Source organism: Bos indicus x Bos taurus, chromosome X (genome assembly GCF_003369695.1).
Source record: "Bos indicus x Bos taurus breed Angus x Brahman F1 hybrid chromosome X, Bos_hybrid_MaternalHap_v2.0, whole genome shotgun sequence".
In the NCBI taxonomy this organism is placed as follows: Eukaryota; Metazoa; Chordata; class Mammalia; order Artiodactyla; family Bovidae; genus Bos; species Bos indicus x Bos taurus.
In genome coordinates, this window is record NC_040105.1 from 77,990,031 (window position 1) to 78,013,057 (window position 23,027).

Here is a 23,027-nt window from a genome sequence, read left to right on the forward strand (position 1 = left end):
ATCTAATGTAGACATATCTAAGAATCATTAACATTAGGCAGACTATTTTCATTGTGCCTAGGTTTAATGTAAGTTAAATATTATTATATTTCTTACAAGACTGTCAACAAAAAAGTACCTCAAGTACAGAAACTTCTAACCAATGCAAGTAAGATATGAACTTTTAGATAGATAAGTTCTATTAAAAAGAATTAGGCACATCAAAGGAAACTATTAGCAAGGTGAAAAGACAGCCTTCAGAATGGGAGAAAATAATAGCAAATGAAGCAACCGACAAACAACTAATCTCAAAAATATACAAGCAACTCCTACAGCTCAACTCCAGAAAAATAAATGACCCAATCAAAAAATGGGCCAAAGATCTAAATAGACATTTCTCCAAAGAAGACATACAGATGGCTAACAAACACATGAAAAGATGCTCAACATCACTCATCAGAGAAATGCAAATCAAAACCACTATGAGGTACCATTTCACACCAGTCAGAATGGCTGCGATCCAAAAGTCTACAAATAATAAATGCTGGAGAGGGTGTGGAGAAAAGGGAACCCTCTTACACTGTTGGTGGGAATGCAAACTAGTACAGCCACTATGGAGAACAGTGTGGAGATTCCTTAAAAAACTGGAAATAGAACTGCCTTATGATCCAGCAATCCCACTGCTGGGCATACACACTGAGGAAACCAGAAGGGAAAGAGACACGTGTACCCCAATGTTCATCGCAGCACTGTTTATAATAGCCTGGACATGGAAGCAACCTAGATGTCCATCAGCAGATGAATGGATAAGAAAGCTGTGGTACATATACACAACGGAGTATTACTCAGCCATTAAAAAGAATACATTTGAATCAGTTCTAATGAGGTGGATGAAACTGGAGCCTATTATACAGAGTGAAGTAAGCCAGAAGGAAAAACACCAATACAGTATACTAACGCATATATATGGAATTTAGAAAGATGGTAACGATAACCCTGTATACGAGACAGCAAAAGAGACACTGATGTATAGAACAGGATTATGGACTCTGTGGGAGAGGGAGAGGGTGGGAAGATTTGGGAGAATGGCATTGAAACATGTGAAATGTCATGTATGAAACGAGATGCCAGTCCAGGTTCAATGCACGATGCTGGATGCTTGGGGCTGGTGCACTGGGACGACCCAGAGGGATGGTATGGGGAGGGAGGAGGGAGGAGGGTTCAGGATGGGGAACACATGAGAAATAAAGGAATAAAAAATTAAAAAAAAAAAAAAAGAATTAGGATGTCTGTCTAAAACAGTCTCTCCAGATTGAGGTAACTTGAATTTCTAAGGGTTGTGGTAAACTAAATGATGAGAAGTCTATTGAATAGCTAGGTCATTTTCAAATAAAATAAGAGTTTGAAATATTTATTACTAAACATTAATTTTCTCTTACAGAAAATCTAAAGAGATTTGGGACTATTAATGAATAATGTTTGGTGCCATCTTGAGATTTTCTCTATAAGAAAGCAAATATCTTTTTAGAAATTATCACTGGTATTTATGCTCACCAATCTACAGAATACTAATATAAATCTCAGTTCTTGGTTGCTTAAGGAAAACAGAATGTATGTTTTCAGTAAAAAAGCTATGAGGAATGGAATTGGATTTTATGATGGGAAAAGGAAGTAGGTCTGACTTACAGGTGGCTCTTTCAGGATGGGAGAACAAAGTAATGGGTACAGAAAGTGGCAAGAAGGTTTGTGCAAAGGAGACCCTGAGAAAAGAGTTCTGTGCATGGTTAGGACTAAGTTCAAAATAAATTTAATTAAGTTTATCTTTCCATGAAGTTGCTCAGTCATGTCTGACTCTTTGCAACCCCATGGACTGTAGCCCACTAGCCTCCTCCATCCGTGGGATTTTCTAGGCAAGAATACTGGAGAGGGAGTGGGTTGCCATTTCCTTCTCCAGGGGATCTTTCCGACCCGGGTATCAATCCCGGGTCTCCCGCATTGTGGGCAGACGCTTTACCGTCTGAGCCACCAGGGAATCCTAAAAGTAAGCTGGTGCAAAAACTTATATTTGATTTTCTCTCTGTGAAGAAGACATCTTTTCTTCAGATGTTGAACTGCCTTTGATAATAGATTTAAGTTTCTTTATGTCTTAAATGATCTGTTCTGAAATCCTTTATTGTGACTTTGGTTAAGTGAATAGCTATTGTTTCACAATGACCTATAATCCTATTTGACTGAGTGTTCTAAATCTTTTTGTTATTTGTTGAAAAAGTTCGTAAATCATTCTAATGAAGCACTTTGACTTCTAGCTAACTTTGGGATGCTTCAGAGCGCCCCTGAAAAATCCCAAAGAGAGATACTACACTAATTAAGTTAATTTTGAACACAGAATTACACGGGAAGTATTGTCAAGTGAGTAATAAGTTTCAGGTTACACTGAATCTGCCTGCAATGCTGGAGTCCCGGGTTCGATCCCCAGGTAGGGAAGATCCCCTGGAGAAGGGAATGGAAACCCACTCTAGTATTCTTGCCTGGAGAATCCCAGAGGAGCCTGACAGGTTACAGTCCATGAGGTAGCAAAGGGTCTGACATGACTGAACAAGTAACTACCTACATAAAATTCTTGATTATCAAGTATACATATATATCAAATACATATGTGTATATATATTCTCACTATGTATTCATAAATATATAATAATGTCACAGATAAATAACACACTGTAACATAAAATCTCAGAATAAGACAGCTGTTGCTGCTGCTGCTGCTGCCGCTAAGTCGCGTCAGTCCTGTCCGACTCTGTGCGACCCCATAGACAGAAGCCCACCAGGTTCCCCCGTCCCTGGGATTTTCCAGGCAAGAACACTGGAGTGGGTTGCCATTTCCTTCTCCAATGCATGAAAGTGGAAAGTGAAACTGAAGTCGCTCAGTCGTGTCTGACTCTCCGTGACCCCATGGACTGTAGCCCACCAGGCTCCTCCGTCCATGGGATTTTCCAGGCAAGAGTACTGGAGAGGAAGACAGCTGTTACTGATGGAATATTTATAAAAAAGAGATTTCAAGTGGCTTAGAATACAAATAAGCCCTGTAAAGAGTGTGAAACTGTCAAATGGAAGGGCTACAGAGATGATGTTTTGCACAGTTACAAATTAGTTTAAAAGAAAATAATTACGTTCATTTAGGATATAAGGAAGGATGAGTAGAAAATAAAGATGTAAGGTATGTTCTGAAAGATGCACTATGTATACAAAAAATATACTTTACCTTTGAAAAACATAATAAGTAAATTTCAAATATTTAACAAACTTAAAACTTTAACCAAATTATATATAGGGAAGGGAAGTTAAGTTGACTTATAGATTTTAGAAAAACGTAATGCTACTACTTTAAAAAGATAAAATAACTAGACTAACCTAGATTTGCTATCAGTGTATCAAATACACTTAGCCAATACTGACCTCTGTTTATATAACAATTACAGTAATATCTCATTTATTCAGAAGTCTTCTATCTACCATCAAGAAACAGGAAGTATGCACCCCCATTAAAAAATAAAAGGCTTCAGCACCCAAGGTAGATGTTGCAATACACACAGACTAACATGACCAGTTTGGCTAACTTTTCTGGCCCTCTGCAGATTCCAAGTAGGAAATAAGGGGGAAGGGAAGTCAGTGGAAAGAGCTGCCAGAAAGAACATCCTGACAGCTGCGTGAAAACAGCTGGAGGAAGACATACAAAATCTAGATGCAAGAAATGATAAATGCTTGACAGAACAGGGGCATTTAGCATAGGAACAAGTAGATCTAAACATTTCAACAGGCCTAAAGGGCATTGCTAGATTACAAGGAAATACAATGAATAATGTTCATAATATTCCTAAATTATAAGAAAAAGGTCAACTATATGTAAAATAGATAACTAATAAGGACTTACTGTATAGCACAGAGAACTCTACTCAATACTCTGTAATGGCCTATATGGGAAAATAATCTAAAGAAGAGTGAATATATGTTTATATACATACATACATATATATACATATATATACATATATATACATATATATACATATATATATAAAACTCATTTACTCTGCTGTACAACTGAAAATAACACAACATTGTAAATTAAATATACCCCAATAAAAACTTAAAAAAAGAAAACAGTTGGGACCAGAAAACCGAAAAAGAGAAAAGAAAAAGGTTAAAATGTTTCATATATTCAGTATAGTATGGTGAAGGAAATGTGTGAAACATGCTAGGAAGGTTAATTATTTAAAAACTCCAACCTGATAAATTTCAATCCTAAAAGGATACATTTCAAAAGAAAGTATTTATGGAGACTACAGCACCCTACTGGATACTAAATAAATAATGTAATATTGACCAGTATTTACAAGCTAATGGATATTTCTAATTGGCTCTCAAACTTTTCCTATTTAGCATCAATTTCATTGTAATGAAAATTCATTTAACAAATCATTTAAAGTATTTTCATTTTGAACAAAAGGTATTCCCAGTTTCTTTAGATGGTATCTCTGCTAGCCATTTCTGGTCTGTACACAGATCAGAAGTCTGCTTTTTGACTAGGATATTGTACTGTGCTGTCACTTCAGTCATACCTAACTTGTTGCGACCTTGTGGACTATAGCCCACCAGGCTTCTCTGGCCATGGGATTCTCCAGGCAAGAATACCAGAACAGGTTGCCATTTCCTTCTCCAGGAGATCTTCTTGACCCAGGGATCTAACTCTCATCTCTTACGTCTTCTGCACTGGCATGTAGTTTTTTGTTTTTTGTTTTTTTAACCAATAGTGCCACCTGGGAAGCCTCGAGTAGGAAATTATTCTGAAATAAATACAAGATAATCACTGGCTCAGCTCACCAAGACATGTGTCCAAGTTTTGGAACACATCTCTATGGTTCCTAGAGCTCTCTCTAACTCTGGTGATCAGCGTTTAAGTGAAAAGTAGTATGTATTGAGCACCTACAAGTGCCATGCACTATTCACATGAATTTGATTCTGATAACAATCCAGAGGTAGGTACTTCCATCAGCCTTATTTTACAGATAAGGAAGCTGAGGTAAAGAGAGATTAAGTAACTTGCTTAAAGTCAAACTAGAAGGAGCTGGGATTTAAACCTAGATTGTTCTTAACTGCAATACAATACTGTATCATTAGAATGCATCTTTCTTGTTAACTGATCTATTTAGTTGCTTTGCAAGTACCTTTCATATACACCATATCCATATCGTATGAGGGTTAACTTCAATTGCACACTTATGGTTTTACAAATTCCACTGCTGCTGCTGCTAAGTCGCTTCAGTCGTGTCCGACTCTGTGTGACCCCATAGATGGAGGCCCACCAGGCTCCCCCATCCCTGGGATTTTCCAGGCAAGAACACTGGAGTGGGTTGCCATTTCCTTCTCCAATGCATGAAAGTAAAAAGTGAAAGTGAAGTCGCTCAGTCATGTCCGTCTCTTAGCGACCCCATGGACTGCAGTCCACCAGGCTCCTCTGTCCATGGGATTTTCCAGGCAAGAGTACTGGAGTGGGGTGCCATTGCCTTCTCCATTACAAATTCTAAATCAAGCCAAATATAAGCCATGAAAAAAAACAATGTTAAATTAAGGAGACTAAAAGGTGAAAGTGAATTTAAAGTATTTGCCACATACTTAGGACTATGGTGTTGCTACAGTACTGACACAGCATTAGATGAAGAATTAAAAAGTCTGAAGCATGTGATTTATAAAAAATAAAAACTAAAACACAAATTGAAAACACTGAGAAAATTATATATTCTAGCTTATTACACAATGCCTAAAACATTAAGATTGTCTTTAACAAAAATAACAAAATGAATTTTATGTCTATTTCACTGAATGCAATACAGCAATTCAATACTATTAGGTTGGTGCAAATGTAATTGCGGTTTTGGACTGTGAATTTTAAATCATTATAACTAGACTTAAATAAGTTTGAGTAAATTCCGGGAGTTAGTGATGGACATGGAGGCCTGATGTGCTGCAGTATGTGGGGTTGCAAAGAGTCGGACATGACTGTGCTACTGAATTGAACTGAACTGGATTCAAATACATCTTTATTAATGAAATCAGGAACCATTACAATCCACATTTGTTTCTTTATTTTCTGTAGTGTAAAAATCCATGCTTCAGGATTTGACGAACTCTTGGAAAGCATTTTCTGCCTCCTGCTGGTTGTGGAAGCATTTTCCCTGCAAAAAGTTGTCAAGATACTTTAAGAAGTGTTAGTTGCTTGACGAGAGGTCATGTGAATATGGCAGATGAGGCAAAACTTTGTAGTCCAATTCTTTCAACTGGTAAAGTGTCGGTTGTGCAACGTGCAGTCAGGCATTGTCATGGAGCAGAATTGGGCCCTTTCTGTTAACCAATGCCAGCTGCAGGCATTGCAGTTTTTGGTGCATCTCATCTATTTGCTGAGCATACTTCTCAGATGTAGTGGTTTTGCTGGGATTCAGAAAGCTGTAGTAGATCAGATAGATAGCAGACCACCAAACAGTGACCATGACCTTATTTTGGTGCAAGTTTGGTTTGGGGAAGAGCTTTGGAGCTTCTTTTCATTCCAACCACTGAACTGGTCATCACTGGTTGTATAAAATCCAGTTTTTGTTGCATGTCACAATCCAATCAAGAAATGGTTCATTGTTGCTGTATAGAATAAAAGAACACTTCAAAATGACATTTTTTTTTTTATTTGCAGTCAGCTCATGAGGCACCCATGTATCAAGCTTTTTCACCTTTCCAATTTGCTTCAAATATCAAACCATCATAAAATGGTTGATGCTAAGTTCTTTGGCAATTTCTCATATAGTTATAAGAGGATCAGCTTTGATGATTGCTCTCAGTTGGTTGTTGTCAACCCCCAATGGCCAGCCACTGTACTCCTCATCTTCAAGGCTCTTATTTTGTTTGCAAAACTTACTGAACCACCACTGCACTGTATGTTTGTTAGTAATTCCTGGGCCAAATGCATTGTTGATGTGAGTTGTCTCTGCTGCTTTACAACCCATTTTGAACTTGAATAAGAAAATCATTTGAATTTGCTTTTTGTCTAACATCATTTCCTTATTCTAAAATAAATATAAAATACAGAGCAAGTAGTAAGTCATTAGCAAAAAAAACATAAAGCAAGAAATGCACACTAAAATAATGTATAACATAACCACACTTATTTAAGAATGTATTCCAAACTCAAACGGCAAAGTTCAACAATGTAAAACTGCAATTACTTTTGTACCAACTTAATAATATAAAGTACAAAGCAACTGAACAACAGAAAACCATAGTATTGGTCAACCGTGAATTATACTATAAAAGGTCTAAAATGTCTATCCTGTTCTCAGCGGGAAGAAAGTGAAAGCAATGTTAATTCAAGAATGAGAGTTTGATTCCACCTCATCCCCTACTTTATTTATTTTTTAATATAAATTTATTTATTTTAATTGGAGGCTAATTACTTTACAATATTGTATTGTTTTGCCTTTTTAAAATTTAATTTATTATTTTAATTGGAGGTTAATTACTTTACAATATTGTAGTGGTTAAAAAAAAAAAAAAAAAACAATGAGAGTTTCAGCAATAGATACTGAACAGAGGTAACAATGAATTCAGTACCAGAATCAGTCAACAAGTACTTAGTATGTGCTCACAAATAACATAAAATCTTCCTTAGCTAAGAGCAGAGTATCTGTGGCAGATTTAAATTCCTTTGTCTTCTCATGTTTACTTAAATGGAGAAAAACACTTTTCAAATCAATAACATCATTAAAAGGAAAATAAATCTTCATATATAGATTTCAATGGCTAACGAAGAATTGAATACACTAGAGTTAGACTTTTCGGAGAAGGCAATGGCACCCCACTCCAGTACTCTTGCCTGGAAAATCCCATGGATGGAGGAGCCTGGTAGGCTGCAGTCCATGGGGTCGCTGAGAGTCGGACACGACTGAGCGACTTCACTTTCACTTTTCATATATTGGAGAAGGAAATGGCAACCTACTCCAGTATTCTTGCCTGGAGAATCCCAGGGATTGGGGAGCCTGTTGAGCTGCCGTCCGTGGGGTCGCACAGAGTCAGACACGACTGAAGTGACTTAGCAGCAGCAGCAGCAGCAGAGTTAGACTTTAATAAAACCCAGAATTTAAAGTAAAAAAGACTTAACAATGACCAACTGTATTATACAGGGAACTATATTCAATATTTTGTAATAACCATACTGGAAAAGAATCTGAAAAAGAATCACTGAATCTCTTTGCTGAACTTATGAAACATTGTAAATCAACTATATTTCAACTCAAAAAGACTTAAATTTTTACTATACAATTTCTATTTTTTCTCTAGAAGCCACAATTTTTTTGTAAGTATGCCTTACAAACAAGCTAATTTGCTCATCAGCAATGTATCTTTAAAGCATTCCACTGTTAAACAACTAAACTATAAATCACCAAACCTTACAGGTGGCTTTTTCACATACGTGCGAAATCTGGACCATTGATGGTGTTCGATTTGTATTGTAACAGACTGGAAATAAACACTTCAAACTGTGGATTCAATTGTGCACAATCAAAATTATAATGAACATCTGGTATAGTATGTTAAATTTTGGTTATACTATTTTATGATCCTTTATCCTTGTGGCATAATCACTTAAATCTGTTTTTAATTCATACTGTAGAAAAATCAGAAAATCAAGGTAAAAAAACAAACAAACAAAAAACCCCTAAAAGTTAGTTTACCTGTCTTCCCATCATTTAGGGATAACCACTCATCTGCTAAACATTCACTAAACATCATTTAGTGGACAACCACTATTTGGCATATACTCTCTGGAATTTGTTACCTATACATACACTGATGTACCTATAAATACACATATATGTGTGTGCATGTGTATATATAAACACATACAAATATGCTCATCCCTCACAATAAAAAATTAATTCAAAAAATTTACTGATAATATAAAACTTATATAAGCAAACTTTATATTATCATTATACTTAACATGAAACCACAAAGTTTCTTATATTCCATTTTTAAGGCGAGGATTATGTTCCGTAACTTTCTTGAAGAACTCCTAGATCATTTTAGACCACAATGGCTTCTCCTCCCTTTAATATTCATTGCTTGCATCCTTAGTTTACCCTACTGTGCTTTGCTTACTTTGTTTTTGTTTTCATTTTTAGCTCATTTGTTGTTGCTTTGCTCTTCCCCCATAAAATTAAAGCTTCCGGAGATCATGCATTATTTATCACTTTGTGCCTTATTCCCAAGGCTTAGGGTAATGCCCTCTACTTAACCTATGTTTTAAAAAATGCTTAGTGAACCAAGAAACGTACTTGCAATAAATAAGTCAAAGGGTTGATACCCTTAATGTTTATTTAATTTAATTTCCTATGGTGAAATTATCAGGCTTATTTTTTATTTTTTAACTTAATTTTTTTTTATTGGCGTAAAGTTGATTTACAACATTGTGATAGTTTCTGGGGTACAGCCAAGTGAGTTATACATACACATATATCTATTCTTTTATAAATTCTACTCCCATATAGGGCATTAACAGAGTATTGATATGTGCTATAGAGTAGGTCCTTATTACCTATTCTATATATAGCAATAGGTATATGTTACTCTCAATCTCCCAATTTATCCTCTCCCTTCCCCCCTGCCCCATGGGGCTTCCCTTGTGGCTCAGCTGGTAAAGAATCCACCTGCAATGTGGGAGACCTGGGTCCGATACCTGAGTTGTGAAGATCCCCTGGAGAAAGGAAAGGTTACCCACTCCAGTATTCTGGCCTGGAAAATTCCACGGACTGTATAGTCCATAGGGTCACAAAGAGTTGGACATGACTGAGTGACTTTCTCTTCCACCACTGCCCCCACACGTTTGTTTTCTACATCTGTGACAGAGAGTCAATTCCTAGGCAGACTGATAAGAAGTCCAGAGTCCCCAAGGAGAAGAATGGGGTCTGAGGCTGTTGAAGTGGAGATAGGGGGGTCTGGAATTCTCAAGGAGGAGGAAAGGACAAACTTTTTTTTGTCTACATTCCTTAGTCTTAGTCAATTACACAACTCAGTTTAAACTCTGTACTAGGGATTATACACCAATAATGTATCCTGCTTCAGGACAGTTTCTCCTTCCTGAAAACCTGACTAATCCTAGTATCTCAGAATGTATATTATGAGAGTGAATCTGGTAAATTTTTCACAAACTTGAGATAGTCTTTTGATTCATTGTAATAACTAATTAAAAGGTATATAACTTCATTGCTAACACTAGCAAGGGGGTATTCTTTCTGCCCCCTTCTGATGTCTATGTCAGAAGCTTTCTCTGTCTCTTTTATACTTTAATAAAACTGTATTACACAAAAGCTCTGAGCCATCAAGCCTTGCCTCTGGCCCTGGATTGAATTCTTCTCCTCTGGAGGCCAAGAATACCGGTGTCTTTCGTAGTTCAGCAACAACCTTTCATGACTTAACTTCTGTTTTGTAAATAGGTTCACCTGTACCATTTCTTTACATTCCGCATTTAAGTGATGCCGTATGATACTTGTCTCCCTTTATGTGACTTTACTCAGTATGACAATCTCTAGGTCCATCCATGTCACTTCAAATGGCATTATATCATTCTTTTTTTACGGTTCAGTAATATGCCATTGTATATATGTACCACACCTTCTTTGTCCCTTCCTCCAGCAATGGACATTTAGGTTGCTTCCATGTTCTAGCTTTTATAAACAGCAGTGCAATGAACACTGGGGTACATCTATCCTTTCGAACTGTGGTTTTCTCCAGGTATGCCCAGGAGTGGGATTCCTGGATTATACGGTCAGTTCAGTCAGTTCAGTCGCTCAGTCATGTCCGACTCTTTGCAACCCCATGAATTGGAGCACGCCAGGCCTCCCTGTCCATCACCAACTCTCGGAGTTCACTCAAACTCACGTCCATTGAGTCAGTGATGCCATCCAGCCATCTCGTCCTCTGTCATCCCCTTCTCCTCCTGCCCCCAATCCCTCCCAGCATCAGAGTCTTTTCCAGTGAGTCAACTCTTCGCATGAGGTGGCCAAAGTACTGGAGTTTCAGCTTTAGCATCATTCCTTCCAAAGAAATCCCAGGGCTGATCTCCTTCAGAATGCACTGGTTGGATCTCCTTGCAGTCTAAGGGACTCTCAAGAGTCTTCTCCAACACCACAGTTCAAAAGCATCAATTCTTCAGTGCTCAGCTTTCTTCACAGTCCAACTCTCACATCCATACATGACTACTGGAAAAACCATAGCCTTGACTAGACGGACCTTTATTGGCAAAGTAATGTCTCTGCTTTTTAATATGCTATCTAGATTGGTCATAACTTTCCTTCCAGGAGTAAGCGTCTTTTAATTTCATGGCTGTAATCACCATCTGCAGTGATTTTGGAGCCCCCAAAAATAAAGTCTGACACCATTTCCACTGTTTCCCCATCTATTTCCCATGAAGTGATGGGACCCGATGCCATGATCATAGTTTTCTGAATGTTGAGCTTTAAGACAACTTTTTCACTCTCCACTTTCACTTTCATCAAGAGGCTCTTTAGTTCCTCTTCAGTTTCTGCCATAAGGGTGGTGTCATCTGCATATCTGAGGTCATTGGTATTTCTCCCGGCAATCATGATTCCACCTTGTGCTTCTTCCAGCCCAGCATTTCTTACAATGTACTCTGCATATAAATTAAATAATCAGGGTGACAATATACAGTCTTGACATACTCCATTTCCTATTTGGAGCCAGTCTGTTGTTCCATGTCCAGTTCTAACTATTGCTTCCTGACCTGCATACAGATTTCTCAGGAGGCAGGTAAGGTGGTCTGGTAGTCCCATCTTTTTCAGAATTTTCCACAGTTTAAAGTGATCCACACAGTCAAAAGCTTTGGCATAGTCAATAAAGCAGAAATAGATGTTTTTCTGGAACTCTCTTGCTTTTTCCATGATCCAGCGGATGTTGGCAATTTGATCTCTGGTTCCTCTGCCTTTTCTAAAACCAGCTTGAACATCTGGAATTCATGGTTCATGTTCTTCTGAAGCCTGGCTTGGAGAATTTTGAGCATTACTTTACTAGCGTGTCAGATGAGTGCAATTGTGTGGCAGTTTGAGCATTCTTTAGCATTGCCTTTCTTTGGGATTGGAATGAAAACTGACCTTTTCCAGTCCTGTGGCCACTGCTGAGTTTTCCAAATTTGCTGGCATATTGAGTGCAGCACTTTCACAGTATCATCTTTCAGGATTTGAAATAGCTTCACTAGAATTCCATCACCTCCACTAGCTTTGTTCATAGTGATGCTTTCTAAGGCCCACTTGACTTCACATTCCCAGATGTCTGGCTCTAGGTCAGTGATCACACCATCGTGATTATCTGGGTCATGAAGCTCTTTTTTGTACAGTTCTTCTGTGTATTCTTGCCACCTCTTAATATCTTCTGCTTCTGTTAGGTCCATACCATTTCTGTCCTTTATCGAGCTTATCTTTGTATGAAATGTTCCCTTGGTATCTCTAATTTTCTTGAAGAGATCTCTAGTCTTTCCCATTCTGCTGTTTTCCTCTATTTCTTTGCATTGATACCTCATTGTAGTCTTGATTTGCATTTTTTTAATAATTAGCAATGTTGAGCATCTTTTCATGAATGTTTATTTTTATTATTCTTCTTTTTTACCCTTAACGTTTATACTGTTTTTACAAGGTGATAAGAAAAGAATAATCAATACAATAGACAAATTAAATGAATAAGTAATTCACATAAAAGGGATAAATACCCAGTAAACACTATGAAAGGATGGTCAACTTCATGATTTATTAAATACACATTTAATCAAAATATCATTTTCTACTTTTAACCTGGCAATGGAGATTTGGTAAGATAATACGCAATGGTCTTGTATGTTTGGAGAAACAGACATGTTTGCTTATAAACTACCATTGGATATCTAATTTGATACTCCTTTGGAAGAGGGGCAAAAGCCCTAAAAACTCCAGAAACTTTCAGAAACTTTGGGACATTCATTTATAGAAACATGGAGTAAAGGTGCCTTTGTCTATTGGTCTTATTAAGTAGAGTTAAAAATCTTAGATATAATATATAAAATGAACATAAGAAAATTCTGAAGTAAAGAAAATAAAGCAGACCAGCAAGGGACCTTGACACCAAAGGAACAAAATGGCAGAGTTCCCTGAGTTTTCTTTTTGCCTCATATAACCCAGAGTAGTTACCAGAAAAACTGGCCACCCAGAAACATCAGTGGACTCAGACAAACAAAGCCCCAACAAAAGCCTGCCTCTCTCTAGTCAAAATATCAGGAAAGGGGCAACTTAGCAAGACAGAAAACTTTTAGACAGTAATTGTTCTACCACAGCTGAATACTGCAGGAAAAAAAAAAAAAAAAAAACAAGGCCCCCACATCTACACTCACCATTAGTGCCTGAATAAGGAGTTTATGTAGACTTCCATTCTTCACCAAGTTATAATGAAGTGTCCCAACATCCCTGGTAGGGTGGTGTCAAAGAAGGCCAAGTAGGGAGCCAGGATTTACCAGGAGAAGCAGTCCCCCCATCCTTTACCATATCAGCAGAGACCATGATGCGATCCTGGATTTTCACCCCTATCCAGCAATAAAGAAGACAGCTCCTCAGCCCCGCTGGGGTGGTGTCAGAATAAGCCACCAATGCGCAAGTAATAAAGCCACATCCTGTCCCCATGGTGTCATTGAGGCCATGTGGAGCAGTATCGAAGCACTGCTGCTCCTCCTACCCAGAGTGGAATCAGTGAGGCCTACTGGAGATTACAATCACTGAGCAGTAATAAGGAAATGCTCCAATTTCTGCATGCCAGCAGGGGCCAAGCAGGGAACCAGGACTTCCACTATCAGCTGGCAGTAACAAGGGAATACTCTCTTTCGCTACCAGAACAGTGTCAGAGGAAGCCCAAGATAAGATCTAAGTCCCATTATATAACAAAAATATCTGGGTAGCAATAAAAAAATATTCATTTTACCAAAAACCAGGACAACCTCAACTTCAATAAGAAAAGGCAATCAGAACAACACAGCTGCTGTATTTGTCTGAAGATTTAATGTAGCCATCATAAAAATGCATCAGTGATTGATTACAAACATGCAGGAAACAAATGAAATGACAGACAGTCTCAACAAAGAAAGAGAAAGCGTTAGGAAACAAGTAGAAAAGCTTTTTTTTTGAGAAAAGATAAATTGTTCATATCTGTTTACAAAAGCACAATATATATTAAAATAAATGAATTTAAATTAGAAAAAAAAAAGAAAAAAAGGATTCCCTCAATCCAGAAAAAAAGAACATTAAAACATCAATAGTATTCTAAAAAATAAAAGTCACAACCATCACTCATTAGTTCATCTTGGTAATGATAAAGAATTCTTGTTTTAATCTATCTTGGATTAGTAGTCTCCTGATATCTCTTTCTTGATTAGAGTTCTGAAAATCCTGATGCATTCCACAAGCACCAAGTAGATTTAAAGAAGAATCAAACAGAAAATTTTAAACTAAAAAATATAATTGAAATTTTAAAACATAATGAATAGGTTCAACAGCAGAATGGAATGCACAGAGGAAAGAATCATTGAACTTAAAAGTAGAACTGTAGAAATGGCACAAAATGTACAAAACAGAGAAAATAGACTATATGAACATGAACAGAAATACATGTACTTTGCACTCTTCTTGCTTTTGTACTATCTTTTCATTGCTACCAATTGGGCTATATTCCTTCCTATAATTCACTGTGTCTAGCAGGGTACATTGTTCTCAATAGATATCAAAATATTTTTGAATTAAAAAAAAATGAACAGAGCCTCAGAGACATGTGGAAGTATAATGTAAAGATCTAATAGACAAGAGCAGTCCTAAGATAGCAGATGAATAGGATGGGGAGATCACTTTCTCCCCCACAAATTCATCAAAAGATCATCTGAATGCTGAGCAACTTCTCAAAACAACTTCTGAATGCTCTAAGCTAAGGCGCAGCCTGGCCCGCACACAGAACAAAGGACTGAGCAAATACCAAAGGAGAGCTAGCCAGCTGCAGACCAGCCCCGCCCCCGCTGACAGAGGCAGAGAGGCAGGCGGGCTAGCGCCAGAGCCGGAAGGCAAGCGGCAATCTTGGCTCCAGAGACGGCATCCTCCACCAAACTGTGAGCAGGCTCCCAGTTGCTCCCAGTTGCTCCCAAGTCTTCCTGGGTTCCTGGACTCTTGATATCTGCCAGGAGGGTTGCAGCCAGAGATCAGCTCCCCAGAGGAGACACACAGCACACCTGAGACAGTGCCCTTGCTCTGCACCCGGGAAACGGAGGGGCTGGGACCCAGGAGGTAATTAAGATGCACAGCCCACCTGGTACAGTGTGTTGGCCAAGCACCTGGTCGTCTGAGCTGCTCGGACCTGGAAAGGGCACAAAATGTATTCCTAACCAAGTCTGTGCCTTTGTGGAGTACCTGAGAACCTCAACCTGAACAGCTTAGACCTGGGAAGTGCATGCAACCCAGGGCCTACTTTGGACAGTTCCTCTGCAGAGCAACCTGGAGGCTGAGCAGTGTAGACCTGGAAAGCACACACACCATAAGTGGGGCAAATCCAGTGTGGTCCATACATTGCGAGCACTCCCCACACACGCCAGTGATATATGTTTGCAAGGTTCCTCCCTTCCCACAATATAACTGAACAAGTGAGCATAAATAAGTGACCATCTTCGCCCCCTTGTGTCAGTGCAGAAATTAGACACTGAAGAGACTTGCAAATTGAGAAAGCCAAAATAAACAAAGAAGAGGGAACTGCTCTGGAAGTGACAGGTGCAACAGATAAAAACCCTGTAGTTGGCACTGACTAACCACTGGAAGGGACCTACAAACCTTGAGACGTATAAGCTGTAAGAAAGAACTATCTTAAACTGAACTGACCCCACATTGCCCTCAACAACTCCAGAGAAATTTCTAGATATATTTTAATTATTATCATTTTTTAATTTAAAATTTTTTTAACTTTTAAGTTCTTTATTACTCATATAATTTTCATTTTTACAATCTATTACATTGTAAAAAAATACCCTATTTTTAAAGCAAATTTCATATATTTTTAATAATTTTTCTGATTGATTTTGTTTTGTATTTTTAATATTGTATTTTTCACAGTCTAAACTCTACTCTAGATTTTTAATCTTTGCTTTTTGGTATTTGTATCAATTTTGTACCTTTAAAGAGGAGAGTGAAAAAGGTGGCTTAAAGCTCAACATTCAGAAAACTAAGATCATGGCATCTGCTCCCATCACTTCATGGCAAATAGATGGGGAAACAGTGGAAACAGTGGCTGACTTTATTTTTCTGGGCTCCAAAATCACTGCGGATGGTGACTGCAGCCATGAAAATTAAAAGACACTACCTCCTTGGAAGGAAACTTATAACCAACCTAGACAGCATATTAAAAAGCAGAGACATTACTTTGCCAACAAAGGTCCATCTAGTCAAGGTTATGGTTTTTCCAGTAGTCATGGATGTGAGAGTTGGACTATAAAGAAAGCTGAGCACCAAAGAATTGATGCTTTTGAAGTGTGGTGTTGGAGAAGACTCTTGAGAGTCCCTGGGACTGCAAGCAGATCCAACCAGTCCATCCTAAAGGAGATCAGTCCTGGGTGTTCATTGGAGGGACTGATGTTGAAGCTGAAATTCCAATACTTTGGCCACCTGATGCAAAGAGCTGACTCATTTGAAAAGAACCTGATGCTGGGAAAGATTGAGGGAAGGAGGAGAAGGGAACGACAGAGGATGAGATGGTTGGATGGCATCACCAACACAATGGACATGGGTTTGGGTGGACACTGGGAGTTAGTGATGGACAGGGAAGCCTGGTGTACTGTGGTTCACAGGGTCTCAAAAAGTCGGACATGAGTGAGTGACTGAACTGAACTGAACCTTTAAGAATCTAATCTTCAGTATCCATTTTCACTTAGGGGTGTAATTACTGGCTTGATTGCTCTCTCTCCTTTTGATTCCCCCTCTTCACCTCCTGGTCACCTCTATCTCCGTCCTCCCTCTTCTCTTCTCCTTGTAACTACGTGAACCTCTCTGGGTGTCCCTCACTGTGGAGAATTTTTTTTACCATTAACATAGATGTTTTATATCTGTGCTGTATGGATGGAGAAGTCCTGAGGCTACTGTAAGAATAAGACTGAAAGCCAGAGGCAGGAGGCTTAAATCCAAACTCGAGAACATCAGAGAACTCTTGATTCCAGAGAAAATTAAGAGACAACAGATCATCCAAAAGCCTCCATACCTACCCTGGAACCAAGCTCCACCCAAGAGCCAAGTTCCACAGAAAGACCTATCAGGATAATTCTCCAGCAACACCGGAATACAGCCCTGAGCATTAAAGTACAGGCTATCCAAAGACATGCCAAACCCACAGACACTCCAAAACTCACTACTGGATACTTCACTGCACTCCAGAGAGAAGAGATTCAGCTCCACCCACCAGAACACGGACACAAGCTCCCCTACCAGGAAAACTTGACAAGCCACTCGTCCAACCCCACCCACAGGGAGCAACCTCCACAAAGAGGAACCACAAACTTCAAACACACAGAAAGGGCACCCCAAACACAGCAATCTAAACAAAATGAAAAGGCAGAGAAATATTCAGCAGGTAAAGGAACATGATAAATGCCTACAAAAACAAACAAAAGAGGAGGAGATAGGGAGTCTACATGAAAAAGAATTCAGAATAATGATAGTAAAGATGACCCCCAAAATCTTGAAAATAGAATGGAGTTGCAGATAAATAGACTAAAGATAGGGATTGAGAAGTTGCAAGAAATGTTTACCAAGGACCTAGAAGAAATAAAAAAGAGTCAATCAATAATGAATAATGTAGTAACTGAGATCAAAAGGACTCTGGAGGGAACCAACAGTAGAATGACTGAGGCAGAAGATATGAAAAGTGACGTGGAAGATAGAATGGTGGAAATAAATGAAGCAGAAGAAAAAAGAAAAAGCAATTAAAAGAAATGAGGACAACTTCAGACACCTCTGAGACAATGTTAAACGCCCCAACGTTCAAATCATAGGAATCCCACAAGAAGAAAACAAAAAGAAAAGCCATGAGAATATACTTGAGGAGACAATAGTTTAAAACTTCCCTAAAATGGGGAAGAAAATAGCCAACCAAGTCCAAGAAACCCAGAGAGTTCCAAACTGGATAAACCCAAGGTGAAACACCTAAAGCCACATATTAATCAAATTAATGAAGATTAAGTACAAAGAAGAAATATTAGAAGCAGCAAGGTAAAACCAACAAATAACACACAAGGGGATCCCCATGAGGATAACAGCTGGTCTTTAAATAGAAACTCTTCATGTTAGAAAGGAATGTAAGGACACACTTAAAGTGATGAAAGAGAAAAACCTACAACCCAGAATACTTTACCCAGCAAGGATCTCATTCAGATGTGAAGGAGAAATCAAAAGCTTTACTGACAAGCAAAAATAAACTGAAAACAGATTAAAGATCTAAATGTAAGACCAGAAATACTAAAACTCCTTAGAGGAAAACATAGGCAAAACACTCTAATATAAATCACAGCAGGATCCTCTATGACTCACCTCCCAGAGTAATGGAAATAAAATCAAAAATAAAGAAATGGGACCTAATTAAACTTAAAAGCTTTTGCACAATGAAGGAAACTATAAGCAAGGTGAAAAGACGGCCTACAGAATGGGAGAAAATAATAGCAAATGAAGCAACTGACAAAGAATTAATCTCAAAAATATACAAGCAGCTCCTGCAGCTAATTTCCAGAAAAATAAATGGCCCAATCAAAAAACGTGCCAAAGAACTAAACAGACATTTCTCCAAAGAAGACATACAGATGGCTAATAAACACATGAAAAAGATGCTCAACATCACTCATTATCAGATCAGATCAGATCAGTCGCTGAGTCGTTTCCGACTCTTTGTGACCACATGAATCGCAGCATGCCAGGCCTCCCTGTCCATCACCAACTCCTGGAGTTCACTGAGACTCACGTCCATCGAGTCAGTGATGCCATCCAGTCATCTCATCCTCTGTCGTCCCCTTCTCCTCCTGCCCCCAGTCCCTCCCAGCATCAGAGTCTTTTCCAATGAGTCAACTCTTCACATGAGGTGGCCAAAGTACTGGAGTTTCAGCTTCAGCATCATTCCTTCCAAAGAAATCCCAGGGCTGATATCCTTCAGAATGGATAGGTTGGATCTCCTTGCAGTCCAAGGGACTCTCAAGAGTCTCCAACACCACAGTTCAAAATCATCAATTCTTCAGCGCTCAGCCTTCTTCACAGTCCAACTCTCACATCCATACATGACCATAGGAAAAAGCATAGCCTTGACTAGACGAACCTCTGTTGGCAAAGTAATGTCTCTGCTTTTGAATATGCTATCTAGGTTGGTCATAACTTTCTTTCCAAGGAGTAAGCGTCTTTTAATTTCATGGCTGCAGTCACCATCTGTAGTGATTTTGGAGCCGAGAAAAATAAAGTCTGACACTGTTTCCACTGTTTCCCCATCTATTTCCCATGAAGTGGTGGGACTGCATGCCATGATCTTCGTTTTCTGAATGTTGAGCTTTAAGCCAACTTTTTCACTCTCCACTTTCACTTTCATCAAGAGGCTTTTGAGTTCCTCTTCACTTTCTGCCATAAGGGTGGTGTCATCTGCATATCTGAGGTTATTGATATTTCTCCTGGCAATCTTGATTCCAGCTTGTGCTTCTTCCAGCCCAGCGTTTCTCATGATGTACTCTGCATATAAGTTAAATAAACAGGGTGACAATAAACAGCCTTGACAAACTCCTTTTCCTATTTGGAACCAGTCTGTTGTTCCATGTCCAGTTCTAACTGTTGCTTCCTGACCTGCATACCAATTTCTCAAGAGGCAGATCAGGTGGTCTGGTATTCCCATCTCTTTCAGAATTTTCCACAGTTTATTGTGATCCACACAGTAAAAGGCTTTGGCATAGTCAATAAAGCAGAAATAGATGATTCTCTGGAACTCTCTTGCTTTTTCCATGATCCAGTGGATGTTGGCAATTTGATCTCTGGTTCCTCTGCCTTTTCTAAAACCAGCGTGAACATCAAGAAGTTCACGGTTCACATATTGCTGAAGCCTGGCTTGGAGAATTTTGAGCATTACTTTACTAGCGTGTGAGATGAGTGTAATTGTGCAGTAGTTTGAGCACTCATTATCAGAGAAATGCAAATCAAAATCACAATGAGGTACCATCTCACACCAGTCAGAATGGCTGCTATCAAAAAGTCTACATGCAATAAACGCTGGAGAGGGTGCAGAGAAAAGGGAACCCTCTTACACTGTTGGTGGGAATGCAACCTGGTCCAGCCACTATGGAGAACAGTTTGGAGATTTCTTAAAATACTGGAAATAGAACTGCCATACAACCTAGCAATCCCACTACTAGGCATACACACTGAGGAAACAACAATTGAAAGAGACAGATGTACCCCAATGTTCATCGCAGCACTGTTTACAATAGGACACGGAAGCAATCTAGATGTCCATCAGCAGACGAATGGATAAGAAAGCTGTGGTATATATACACAATGGAATATTATTCAGCTATTAAAAAGAATGCATTTGAATCAGTTCTAATGAGGTGGATGAAACTGGAGGCTATTACACAGAGTAAAGTAAGTCAGAAAGAAAAACACCAATACAGTATATTAACGCAGATATGTGGAATTTAGAAAGATGGTACGATGATCCTATATGTGAGACAGCAAAAGAGACACAGATGTAAAGAACAGACTTTTGGACTTTGTGGGAGAAGGTGAGGGTGGGATGATTTGAAAGAATAGCATATTACCATATGTGAAATAGATCACCAGTCCAGGTTCGATGCATGAGACAGGGCGTTCAGGGCTGGTGAACTGGGATGACCCTGAGGGATGGGATGGGGAGGGATGGGGAGGGTCTTCAGGATGGGGAACACATGTACACCCACGGCTGATTCATGTCAATGTATGGAAAAACCACTACAATACTGTAAAGTAATTAGCCTCCAATAAAATAAATAAATTAATTTAAAAAAAGAAAAGATCCAATAGTCATGGCATAGAAGTCCCAGAAGGAGAAAGAGTGTTTGCTGAAAAATACTCAAAGAAATAAAGGACAAAAATTTCACAGATTTGAAAAAAAGATACAAACCTGCAGATTTAAGAAGCTGCACAAATTTCAAATAGAATAAATCCAAAGAAATAAATGCCAAGACCCATCATAATCAAAATTCTAAAACTCAAAGACTAAGGAGAAAAATCTTGAATGTATCCTTGAAAACCAAAAACCATTATCTATATGGCAAAAGCATACACACATTGTACCAATGTCAAATTCCTGGTTTTGATATTGCACTATAATTTAGTAAAATGTAACTAATGGAAAAAATTAGATGAAGGATACGTTCGACCTCTGTGTACTATCTTTGCAAATTCTATGAATCCATAATTATTCCAAAATTTAAAAAAAATCTACTTTGACTCAATAATTCCACTAAAAAAAATCCTACAAAAAATAATTGATGCTCATAAATATTTACTATAAAAATGGCTGGTTTTTATAGGACTATTAAGTAAAATTTTTCAAAACAATCTCAACATCATGGGATTAAATAAAAATGGCATATCCACAATCATTGAAAATTATATCATAGAATTACAAAAAGATTTTTGCTGTTTTAAAGTCTTTTTAAAAGGCAGGTTATAAACAGTATATAAATAGTATTGCATTTTATTGAAAATATATATGCATACACATCTAAAAAAAGACAAACATAATCAAGTGTTGATCATTTCTAAGGAGAAGGATTATAGTAATTTTACTTTTCTTTCTTACATCTTCCAAATTGTCAACAGTGAATGTATATTATTAAGACTGGGAATATAAAATATTTCACATAGAAAAATAATCTATAAAAGTAAATTTTAAAAAATAGTCACAAACATAAAATAAATGCAATTTAGAAAATCCAAAATGAGTGCAGTTGCATAATTTATATGCTAACACAGATAAACTGACACATACACAAAAACTGGCTAAAGTAATAGGGGGAAAAATAATATGGTAAAGATTTACCTATATCACTATAAAAGGAGAAAAACTTGAGCTACTTTTTCAAATGGAAGTTCAGGATTATAGCAATACTGGTTAAGTTTGCTTGCCTCTCCCTGTTGGCATCATGCTCCCACTTCTCTTTGTTTGACCACGTTTTTACCATCTTTTAGGAAGCAATAGTACTACACTTGTAAGCATAGTCAAATATTCCTTGACTAGGCCAAATCAGATTAGTCTTCAGCTTTTCATAATTCATGTTAACAGTTGTAGTAAAACTCAATATAAGTTTACAGAATTTAAAATAATCGTAGCTAATGATACTGTTATGTTTTCCTTCTAAGACTATCTAGAGTCTAATTTGTCAGTACCTCTCGTGATATTTTAATAATCTGCCTCTTACAGCTACTAAGGTATTTGTCATATCTGTCCGACTAGACTGTGTGTCCCCCAAATTCAGGGCTATGTTGTATTCATCTTTAGCTACCCTGATATGCCTACCAGAGCACACTGCACTCAGTTAATATTGTCTTGTTTCATTGGATGTGCAGTAAGATTATGAATACTTCAAATCGGGAATGTCAACTGTTCCTTAATAATCCCTATGAATATGCAGTTTAGGTCTAGGCATAGTGATGGCCAATGTACACTTGCTTATTTTACTTACTGAAACATCTTTAAGAAATATGTTGTAGGCAGCATGATAACTGACAGTGTTGAGACAGAAATTTTGATACACATAGGTAGAAGAACAGATAGATAGCTTAACAATGGTGCATGTGAAGATTTAGTTTTAGAAATGTTCAGAGGCAAGGGGAAGGTATGAAATGACTTACTGTATGACTTACATGATGTGAACAAATACTATGAATTAA

At 38.0% G+C, this 23,027-nt stretch overlaps 1 protein-coding gene across 3 annotated transcripts in view; it reads right to left on the reverse strand.

Moving 5' to 3' along the window:
- Positions 1-23,027, reverse strand: part of CHM (CHM, Rab escort protein 1) — a 260,457-nt gene that overhangs the window by 48,089 nt on the left and 189,341 nt on the right. The gene's annotated exons all lie outside the window — the stretch shown is intronic.